Source organism: Camelus bactrianus, chromosome 30, assembly GCF_048773025.1.
Source record: "Camelus bactrianus isolate YW-2024 breed Bactrian camel chromosome 30, ASM4877302v1, whole genome shotgun sequence".
Lineage (NCBI taxonomy): Eukaryota > Metazoa > Chordata > Mammalia > Artiodactyla > Camelidae > Camelus > Camelus bactrianus.
The window spans coordinates 22117760-22129982 of NC_133568.1; the positions used below are offsets into that span (position 1 = coordinate 22117760).

The 12223-nt window shown below is 38.9% G+C and overlaps 1 long non-coding RNA gene across 1 annotated transcript; it reads right to left on the reverse strand.

The window, feature by feature from the left end:
- Window positions 1–1988: 1988 nt before the first annotated feature.
- On the reverse strand, window positions 1989–4487 carry LOC141575660 (uncharacterized). Its single transcript, XR_012503353.1, has 3 exons — window positions 4448–4487; window positions 3717–3807; window positions 1989–2283 (listed from the first exon to the last, which is right to left on the reverse strand). It is a non-coding gene; the product is annotated as an uncharacterized LOC141575660 (long non-coding RNA).
- Window positions 4488–12223: the final 7736 nt, after the last annotated feature.

Below are 12223 nucleotides of genomic sequence, written 5' to 3' on the forward strand. Positions count from 1 at the left end.
AAAACAGATGAGCCATTTTCTACCTTTAGATTTCTTGCGGGATTTGCGCCGAGTCTGATTGTATATGTATATTTTTTTTTGTCACTATACCCTCCTTGATTCTATAAACCCCTGGACTGCTTTAAAGCTAGACTACAGATCTGAAGACACAAACAGGTAACGGCATGTTCTTTAAGGCAAATGAACCATGTCTCTGTACCATGTTCTGTGCTCCTCCCAAATGTTCTGGTCATCTGACTTAGGAGGTAACCATTCTCTCCATTCAAAGGCTGCTCAGCTCCCTCTCTGCTCTTAAATATAACAAAAAAGAGAGGACCCTTTGCTTTTGAGACTGACTCAATTGTTTCCCCCTTCTTTTCTTTTGAGTGCGTCACAGAAAGGCAGGGATGGGTCCTGTTGATTCCCCCAAAGAAAATTCCTCCTCCTTTTTAAAACGCATCTAAATCAGTGACTCTCAGTGTAGGCATTCTGGATGTTGGTGGGGCAGTTTGAGCCTACCCCCGAGCATTTATATATTGAAATATACATTATTTTAATGTCAGTTGTTTTCTTTTTATCTCATTTATTTTTCTGTTGGGGCATTATATTAAGTTTTTTTGGTTATTCTAAGTGTAGAGGTAGGTTTATTATCTATGGATTTCATTTCAGGATGTTAAATGATCATTATAAAGCATTTGGTACAAAAGGAATCTTTGCATGTTATAGAAGTTTGGCTCAGTGGTGTGAAATAACTCATTATTGACTAGGAAGCTCTTTCTAGGTTGGATAAATGATGCCTCCCTTAGCTCTAGTGTTCATTTAATCCTTGGTTTAGCAGCTCCCTAATTTCCCAGGATTAGAAGATTATCTGATTTTTTAATTATTCATGGACAGATTGGAGTCCCATGGAGAAAAAAGTCTGTGATCAGTGTTGCTTCCTTTCCAATCCCTGCGATAATCTGCTCAGCTAACATTTACTGAAAACATACGTTGTGAAAAGCTAAGTGTTCAGAGAATCACATGGTCACTGTCTCAGGAAGGCTATACTTAACGGTTGGCAGGGAAGGAAGAGACACATGAATGTAAGGGCATAGGTGTTTATCAGAAAAGCAGTAGTATGCTATGGCATTGCAGGAGAGACAGTTCTTACAAGGGGGTTTAGAGCGTGTTTTATGAAAGAAATAACATTTGAATAGAGGCTTAAATGTCGAATGGGGTTTTGATGTAGTGGGAGAGCAAACAGTCTGAACAAAGTTAATTGGCGTAACAATGTGGCCATGTTCAGGGAATAATAAGCAGTCAGTACAGGCACCCAAGCGTGCTTGCTGACAGAGCTGATGGGCAGGAGGTGGCAGACCTTGGAGGGACTGGAATGCTCCCCCTGGGAATTTTGACCTGTCCCCTTAGACAGTAAGGACACCTTACTTGTTCTAGGGGAGAAGATACTGGCAACATCCAAACTAGTTTAGGAAAATGACCGGCAGCAGTGGAAGGAATAAAAAGCAGAGCAAATAACAAGACAGGCAGGGAGACTAGTGAGGACTTTCTTCCATAACCCAGCAGTGAGAGGACGCGGCAGGACTGATGTGAGACTGGGAAGGAGGAAGGCAGACAGGTGTGGAAATGGTATTTCCTAACCAGGTGTGGGGGGCGGTGAGGAAAATCAAGGAGGAAAAGACCGTGAGGCTTCTGCTGTGGGTGGTACCGGTAATGAAAGGAGACAATTTCACTCTGGAAGACTAGATGTTTGAAGAGAAGGCAATGAATTTGGCTGGAAACAGGCAGAGTATCCCCCAGATAAGCTTTGCTCTCAGTAAAGGTAATGTCAACATGGAAAGCAGAGTACTTCCCCACCCCATTGGTACTAACTTGGCGATATCAGTTGTCTTCGTGGGGCATGTAGGCGTCCGTGGTTTAAGAAGCCATTCAAAATACAAATGAGGTTTGATCATGATTTAAAGAAAAGATGATTGAATCATAGAGGCATCAATGTTATGGGTAGACTTTATTAGCAAATACAAAAGAAGTTCTTGAGTGAATGCTACAACTTAAAAAATGCACCGTGCGCAATGTCTGCCGATAAAACAGATGTTTCCACTACCTGACGTGTGGTAGAAGACAGGATATGATACTGTGCAGAGAGTAAGAGGAAGTTCTCTTTCTCTCCCGATGATCTTAGCTGGGGGTTATCAGCGAGAACAGCCGGGCTGAAGTCCCCATGGTATGCAGACTGAGATGTCTGAGTTCCCACTTCATTTGCTGGGAAGGGTTCCTCTGAGCACGCTTCACAGATGGAGACAGCTGCTATAAATCATGTGGAATTGAATAGGACATTTTAAATGTCTTAAAATGGAATTAATTAAAGTTAAAACATACACATGTGAGTGAATAAATATAGAAAAACAATTTTAAACTCAACAGCAAATTTCTGTTGCTCTAATAATCAGCTTCATGTTAGAAATTGCTTTAGATCACAATATCAGTGATTGTATACAATGTATTATTAAGATCAAATCCAAAGAGAGAAGCTCCAGGATAAGTGACTCCAACAGTGTAAATCATAGAGCCTACAGCCAAGAAAGAAGTTGCATACCCTGCATCTTGGCTTCTGATATAAATAGTACAATTTCTCTGAAATAAAGGGCCTTCCAACCTTAATGATTTTCAACAGACGTGTGGTCTTAGGCAGTTTAGTGGTGGGATTAAGAGCACCTCAGTCTAGTAACAGCAAATTAGAAGGGAGTGGACTTTAAAAAGGAGGAACTAAAACAAATTGGGTAGGATGTATTTAAATTTGATGTTATATGTATGTAATACATTTTTAAACATTAATTTTTTATTGAAGTATAGTTAATTTACAATGTTATGTTAGATTCTTGTGTACAACATAGTGATTCAGCTGTATATATTACTTTTTCATATTATTTTTCATTATAGGTTATTACAAGCTATTGAATATAGTTCCCTTTGTCTGTTTCGTATATAGTAGTTTGCATTTGCTAATCCCAAACTCCTAATTTATCCCTCCCCACCTCCACTTTGATAACCATGTTTGTTTTCTATATCTGTGAGTCTCTTTCTGTTTTGTAAATAAGTTCATTTGTGTAACTTTTTTTTTTAGATTCCACATATAAGTGATATATATTTGTCCTTCTCTGTCTGACTTCACTTAGTATGATAATCTCTAGATCCATCCATATTGCTGCAAATGGCATTATTTCATTCTTTATTATGACTGAGTAGTATTCTATCATCTATATATAACAAATTCTTTATCCAGTCATCTATGAATGAACATTTAGGTAGCTTCCATGTCTTGGCTGTTATACATAGTGCTGCTCTGAACATTGAGGTGCATGTACCTTTTCGAATTAGAGTTGCCTCCAGATATAGGCCCAGGAGTGGGATTGTTGGATCATACAGTAACTCCATTTTTAGTGTTTTTAAGGCATCTTCATTCTGTTTTCCATAGCAGCTGCACCAAATTAAATTTTCACCAACAGTGTAGGAGTGTTTACAGAAATAGAACAGATAATCCTAAAATTTATACAGAGTGACAAAAGACCCAGACTTGCCAAAGCAATACTGAAGAAAAAGAACGAAGCTGGAGGAATTACTGTCCTAGACTTCAGACAATACTACAGAGCTACAGTAATTAACACAGTGTGGTAGTGGCACAAAAACAGACATATGGATCAATGGAACAGGATAGAGAGTCCAGAAATAAACCCACACACCTGCGGTCACCTGATCTTCAACAAAGGAGGCAAGATACACAATGCAGAAAAGACAGCATCTTCGGCAAGTGGTGTTGGGAAAGCTGGACAGCTGCATGTAGATCAGTGAAGTTAGAACACTCCCTCACACCATACACAAAAATAAAGCCCAAAATGGCTTAAGACTTAAACATAAGGCAGAATAACATAAATCTCCTAGAAGAGAACATAGGCAAAACATTCTCTGACATAAATTGTAGCAATGTTTTCCTAGGTCAGTTGACCACAGCAGTAGAAATAAAAGCAAAAATAAACAAATGGGACCTAATTAAACTTACAAGCTTTTGCACAACAAAGGAAATCATAAACAAAATGAAAAGTCAACCTATGGGCTGGAAGGAAATATTTGCAAACGTTGCAACTGACAAGGGCTTAACTTCCAGAATATACAACTAGCTCATACTAGTTGTATAACAAAAAAAAGCAATAACAAAAAAAAGCAACCCAATCAAAAACTGGGCAGAAAACCTAAACAGACATTTCTCCAGTGAAAACATACAGTTGGCCAATAGGCAAGTGAAAAGATGCTCAATATTGCTAACTAACAGAGAAATACAAATTGAAACTACAATGAGATATCACCTCACACCTGTCAGAATGGCCATCATTAAAAAGTCTACAAATGATAAATGCTGGAATGTGTGTGGTGAAAAAGTAAACATTAAAATTTAAAAGTAAATAAATATACTTACACTATGCTTACTTATAGTTCTTTAGAGATTCTAAATTCCTATGAAAGAGAAACAGAACATGTAAAAATAAAAATTTTTGGTGCATTAAGTTAGGCAAACTGCAATCATGGAGAGAATCCAAAAGGCAATAGACCAAAAAGATAGAAGCTCATTTGTCTTTCAGATAATGTTTCAGGGAAAGTAAGCAGGTTCTGATCAACAAAACCATGCATCCAGTGACATAGGCCAAAAAGGGTTCCGCCATATTTAATACATAGCTTCTAAGATGACCTTGGACATGGTCTTTTCAGACCCGGGCGGGGGAAGGGCAGAAGAATAGAGTCAGGGATTTCCCCTTAGACAAACGAGGTGGAGGTGGCACACATCAGCACCACACACATTCTATCCTGGACCACTTGGGCCCTTGACCATGTGTTGCTTAAGGCAGGCTGACCAATGCACACCATTCAAATGTCCACAAATAGCAGAAAGGCCAATATTGATAGGCAGTTGCCAGTCTTAGCTGCTTAGACATTGCAGATATTTTCATCCTTTACCTGTATTACTATTACTTTGTATTATTACTATTATTTAGTATTATTATTATTTATTCAATAAAGGCAAATAACTTTCAGTAATCATTGAGAACTACTTCCAAATAATCCTCCACTGGATTTTCCGTTGAATGTTCAATGAAAACCCGAAGTTCTTTAAGAATGGAAGAGCTGGTCATGCCATAAAGGTGAAGATCACTTGACTTCGGTTGGCATAAACCATCATTTTGTCAGAAAGAAAAATAGGAGTTCCCCTCCTGAACAGTCAAAGGGTACTTCCCGTCTAGTGGCCAATGCCCGATGTTTCACTAAGACAAATAAACACACTTAATTGCACAATACCAATCGGGGAATATCTTCCTGACCCAGCTGGGGAGCAGCCTCTGCCCTGAAGCATGAAGACAGATAGCGGATGTGATTCTTTCCTAGAACTGTAACTGCACTCACTACTCTGCGTCACACCAATGTCTAATTAGCTTCAGGATTATTTTCTCTCATTCACATCCTGGCACCTACAGTTAGACAGGCTAAACATTTTGTTAATCCTTGACTGTTACTCAGCAAGGAAGGAAGGAAGGAAGGAAGGAAGGAAGGAAGGAAGAAAAAGAAAGAACAAATTTATGACAGCAGAATTGTTTTCAGGTCACCTGCTTTTTTGGAAAAACTGTTCTACTGATGTTTTATATTTCCCCCAGTGGTTTGAGAGGTGCATTAACAAACTAATTTTCCCTCAAATATATCATTGGCTCCATATCCCCTATGCCAAATGTCTTTGTTGATTTTCTATGATGATTTATAGTCATGAACTAACTTCCTTGCTGCTAATTTCACTGTAAATTTCATTGTGTTACCAGACACCCTCTGGATTCGACTTGAACAGATCAATACACTGAATTTATATTTGTTATGGAGCTATTAGCACCAGTATCAGCAGGGTAATTAACTTCCCAAACAGAGATATCATTTCCCATCTTCATTATTAATAGTATGTATATCTTGAAGAAATATTTCTATTTGCATCTGACACATGAAAAGAACTGGTGGCCAGATTTCAAAGTCCATGTGAATTCTAGACTTTAGGGACTCATTAAGATATATTAGGAAAGGAGTGAGTTGAAAAATATACACATTGTCAGTCGTGAAAAGAGATACACATAGGAACAAAATATAGAGGCCACATTGCAGAAAGAGCTCAGTATTAACTACTACTCAGAATTTCGATCATCCTTTCAGAAACGATATAGCCAGTCCCTATGTAGATGAATGTGCAATCCACTTAAAGGTCAGTGTTCGCTTTACTAAAGCAAAGGCCAGTGAGTTCTCACTGACAAAATAATTTGCCCCTCGTCATTTGGGAGGTGACTACCTTGGTTGGAAAATACGCTATTTACTTTATGAGGTTGGAAAAATGTGTAGTATCTTTTATATATTTGCATTTGTTTATTTTTTGTGTGATGTTTTATATACCAAAGTAGTTTCAGTTAATATTTAAACCTAATTCAATTAATGACTGAGTGCACATGCTATGCAAAATTCTCTGCTAAGTTCTTTGAACATAAATAAGGAATGTTAACTGTTCTCAATAACTACAGTTCTAGCAGGGAGGAGAAGAAAAATATTCTGAAGCAAAATATATTCCAACATATAAAAATCTTCCCACTACCTATGGGTGGGAGACTTGGGATTGAAAGGGGCTTGTGGAATAATTATCCTCAACTTTAACCCAATAATAAATGTTGGGAACTAAAAAATGTGGAATTGACCCTAGTATTTTAAGAAATATAATTCCATTAAAGAAGAAAAGCATCTATTCTTACATAATATTTGCTCAATGTTGTTCTCACTGAATGGATTAGGGATAGTTTATATTTAAAGTAAATACGGGATCTTTGCAACATGCTCTTTTAAAATTTCTCTATTTCAAAAGCCCTGTTTAAAAATGATGATGTCATTTATATCAATTGATGCTGCTTTTTATGTAGTTAATTTCTGTTATCATCTGAACATACCTTCTTTACTGCTTTGTTTTTGGAATAAATCTATCTTATTAGTTTTAAACTGCTCATATAATTCTGTGCTTAAATCGGAAGACGACCTAACAAGCTTTGCCTAACCATCACTCTGCTTAAAAGCACTTCCCGCTTTGCTTCAGTGGATGTTTCTTCTTCATAAATGTCGTCAGCCTTCTGTCTGTGTCAGGTGTGCCTGAGGAGTTTGTTACCTATCTCGGGGATGGTGAGAATTCCTCAGGTGTCAAGAAGATCTAGAAATACAGGGCATTTGATAATTAGGTGTAACTTAATAAATGCCCGAGTACTGTATTTCCTTATTGTCATTCCCATAACTATCTTGTAGTTTCTTATGTCAGTTTGGCCCACTTTTCTATAGGACCATGTCTTAATATCCAGTGTATCAAATCTAATCCTACGGTGTATTGTGGGCAACCCCGTTTGGTCTGTTCTGAGCGTTTTCCTGCCTTCCCAGTAAATGGAAGTTAGAGTTATGCCCTGCTGGTGGCTTGAATCACCTCAATTTGTTCTGACAATCAGAGGCAGCTGCTTCGTGTGAAAGGCGCGAGGCCCACGAAACAGCACGTTAGCGCTGACCTCCAGCTGAATGGAAGGGCTCAGCCCTTTCTGCCAGGCCAGCCGAGCGTGTGTGGACAGAGCCGCTCAAGTGCCAAATGGTCCAGCGATTTAAGGCAGCTGGGGATCCTTTGTCTCACACGTTTTCTCTTTTCCTGCCTTTAAAAATGAAGCAGGAGAGAGGACGGGCCCGTGCAATCTTAGCAACATCTGTTGCCTTTCACAAGGGCCTTAGCTGGGGACAATACATTCCAAAAGGGGACTGAGTTCTTGTTGATGGGGGTAAGATGAAAGCTCTCAGCTGAAAGGAACAGGGCCTGTTTCCCCACACACGGAGGAGGCCTTTCGTGCCTTCTGTCAGATCAGGTGTGAAGAAAGGATTTCCCCCTCTTCTTTCCTGATGAAACTGCCAGAAAAGAACTTTCCCAATTAGTGCTTAATTGACTTAAAGAACCGCAGAGAAGTTACGTCTCTCAATACCTCCATCCTAAGCTCGGTTAATCAGGAGTGCGAAAGACTGTGCTTTGTGTTCTTTCACATCTGGTACTTTCCAGCTTCCTCCTTCAATTAACTTTGATACCCAGTCCAGACAGTTAGAGAGCAACTATTAGGCTCTTACTTTTTTTTTTTTAAATGGTCAAAATGAGTATTTCACACTGATTATTTTTCCCCTTGAATTTGATCTGTTCCTCTTACTAATTATCTAACTTCGGGCTGCAGTAAACATTAAATTTAGATAATTTACAGAGAAAGAGTTACCTGCTTTTTTTGCAAGATACTTTTCAGAGCAATGTTCTTCCTGCCAACCATGACATCCTTTCATAGAAATGAGATATGACTCAGCATTTCTTCAAACAAACAAACAAACAAATGAAAATGAATTTCAATGACTATACTCTTATTGACCTGATATATATTTTTGGAATCTGTCACATAATTTTGAAAAAAAAATATAGGAAGAGAAATCTAAAGATACAGATTTACGTCGGTTAAGAGAATGATAGATTTGTGTTAATTTCAGTGATTATATTTATAAAAAAAATATATTTCTGAAAATATCTGAATTTATACATGTTTCTTTAAAAAACATAACAGGTCCTTTTATACTCAACTCCTTGTACCAATGTAGTACATGGTATATTTAATAGCTGTTTAAAATGCTCTTACTTATTAGTTAAAATGGGTATAATGTATTATATCCCTAAATTAAAATTTTGTGCCTCAAAGACTTTAAAAAGATTCCTTTTAGTTTAACTGCATTATTGTACTTCCAATGCTATTTATATACATGCAATTGAAAATATAAAACTACAGTATTGTATTCATGCCTCCTATGACTCTCATTAATGATTATCAACTTTTTCTATTTTTAAGGCCAGAGTAAAAATAACAAAACAAAATCAGTATAAGAAGCAGAATTTAGGAGTATGATGATTGTGTGTTATAAATATGGAAGAATATGCTGAGCATTATTGAAATAACTGTATTTTTCAGAGAAAGAATCCTTACAAACAAGGTATTAATTAACATCTAAACCATCCTGTTAGGACGGGGGAGCTAAAATTACTTGAGAACATTTCATAACTGGTCTCCATGAAACATGACGATTCATGTTCTGCTATTCTGGCTTCTAATAGATTTATCTAAATGCTGAGATCCTGTTTAAACCGATAGGAGTGCCAAGCTTGGGAAACCTTGATAGCATAAGTAAAATAAGAAAAAAAAAATCAAAAGCCATTTGCAAACTCACACATAATATAGTAAATGCGTCCCAGTGGGTGGTACTAAGATTTCCCAGGTTGTGTAATAACGCAGCTCTGCCGGTGCTGGAGTGTCCATTCACTTCAGATACACAGCACAGATAACTTCCACACACAAGAACAGCAAGATCTAATAATGTCCAATGGTTAAATGGAAAAAAAACTTCAGATTTTTAAATCTGCCTACTTGCATATCTTATGCTATGGACTGAATGCATTCCCCCCAAATTCATATGTTGAGGCCCTGATCCTCTGTATGATGGTGTTTGGAGGTGGGGGCTTGGGACAATACAGGATTTGGGTGAGGTCCTGGGGGGTGAAGCCCTCAGGATGGGCCTGGGGCCCGTGTTGGGGAGCGGAGAGAGAAGACCTCTCCTCTGGCTGAGAGGACCCAGCAGGAGGCAGCCACATCCAGGAGGAGAGTCTTCTCAGGGCCTGCCCACGCCGGCACCCTGACTTCAGCCTTCTAGGGCTCAGACTGTGGGACATAAATGTTTGTCGTGTAAGCCACTCAGTCCATGGCATTTTCTTACAGTAGTGCGAGCAGACTAAGACATTTTACCCGTAATATTAGGGATGATAAATTTACACACCTGCAAATGCCCGACAGTTAAACTGAGGAGCAGACTGACTGTGGTAAATGGCGTGTGCTTGCCCGTCGCAAGGGAACTGAAAGTCCTCGTGTCAGTCACGCTTTATAATACGAAAACGCAGCCTCGGTGTGGTCAGACCTTCAGTGTGTAGAACCCAGAAACAGACACTTATACATAATCTTCCAATAACAAATACTGAGATACACAAATAAAAAAAAAAACCCTACTATGTGGGCCTAAGTTATCTGCAGGTTGGGTATAATCAGAGGACTGCTGAGTTGGGGCACATGCTTAAACAAACTAAAACACCTAAAACTTCATTTGTTTTGCTCCTTTATAGCGTCCCTCTAACATGAGACTCAAATTAGGCAGATTTGAAGGTCAGTTCAGGAGCTGCCTTTCACAATTTAGAAAGGTATATTTTTGTCTTAATCTACAGGGGAATATTTAAATGTTTAAAGAGTACCTAATAATTCTGTAACAAATAAGAGAGCTATTTTTATTCATTAACCATGGTTTAAATGAACTTATTTAGCTTTTTTCACTTTGGGGTGGGACTACTTGATATTTCATATGATAAAGGAACTGAGTTAGCAATCAGTATGGATTCTAACACCAAATAACTTTCTTGCCATGAGCTATTCATTTGACTTTATAGTCCTTCAGAACATAGGTGTTTTACTCTAAAGCAAACCGACTCCTTTAATTCTTATTCTCCTAAGAATGAGAATTATGATTTATATTCGTAGTTAAATAAAATTTGAAGGTGTGATGAAGAGCAGCTAGGTCTACAGAATTATTTGTGAAAATGTGTTCAATTTTTATAAATTCACTACAGTCCAAACTATAAAAACCGTTAAATTAAAAATGAGTGTGGCTACAACCAAATTCTTTTTCCATTGCTTAAGAGAGCTATGAAACATAAACAAAAAATCCTACTTGGTATTTGAAATGCAAAATATCAGATAATTATGTCTGACTCTCCAGGGTTTTGGGGACTTCCATGTTGGACGTTGCACACTTTCATCATCCTGGGTTTTGATGCTGATTCCCAGACCAGGAGTATATGATGAGATTATGAACCAATCCCTTTACCTTCCAGAATTTCAGTTTCATCATTGATAAAATGAGGGAATATGCTGAAGTGTCATCAAAGATGTCATATGCAGGTCATTTCATGCATAAGGTGGAAGCTCAGTTATCCTCGGTGACTGTTGCTGATTCAGTTGCTTATTGAGGCTCATTAACCCTTAAAGACCAGGATTTGTATCCACAGATGTATTTGGAAGGAAATATGTAAGTTCCTTACTATAACGTTTTCCTGTCTGCATTCAGTCAAAAGCCCTAAGAAAACGTGGCATAAGGAGGGTTTATTTCCACCATGACTTTTTCTCACACAAATACACAAATGCATCAGAAAATGTCGTGCCTTATCTTGTTCATAAAGTCTGTTGATGTTGGGCCTGTTATTTGGTATCAATCTGAATCGAGTTAGTTTTTCTGATTTAGTCTCTTGTAGTGAGGGGCCCTCCTTAATTGGGGGTGTCACGTGACCGTTTTGCTAGACGGGAAGAGAAGTGAACGAGAGATGCTGTTACATTCCTTTTTAATCATTCAGACCTAAACGTGGCCAAGGGGACCCACTTGCAGTTCACAAAGATAACGACTGCTTCAGACGCCATCTCTGTGCGTGCAGCAGTTCAAGTTCATAAAAAGACCACTCTCCTTCACCACAAGTACCTTCCAGGGCGGCGCTCCTTCAGTCTTTTATGAAGCTTGCTTACCTTCCTTGGAAGAAACTGGCTCATTTCATCTAATCTTTCTCCCTGAAGCATATCGTTTTCTCTCACATTTTCCCTTCCTGGATTTTCCTTCTGAACCTGAGTTTAGCCTCAAAGTCACGTACTCCAGAGAGCTGTACTCTGGGCTGCGTACAGCTGCTGGAAGTAGGGTCACTCCTACGCGCACGTTTTATGTGTGTTAGGAGAGCACTAAACATAACTGAGTGGCGCCAGCTATAAAACGGACAGAGCCCAGGGCCGGCCAGCGCTCCGAGTCTCCACACAGGGAGCGGTCAGGTTTGCGCTGCGGGCGCGGGCCGAGCGGAGCGCAGCATCTCCGCACACGCTGAGCGGTGACCACGAGCTTAGGGAGCCCTCTCTGTCTAGGTGAGCAGAGGATGATGGAGAAGAATCTCATTTTATGTGAAAAAGAAATTCCCTTATTAAATCCCTTTGGTCCTTGGAGACGGCCTGATGTTCTCCGAACGTTCTCCTGACGTTGTGGTGTCTCCCACATCCACACC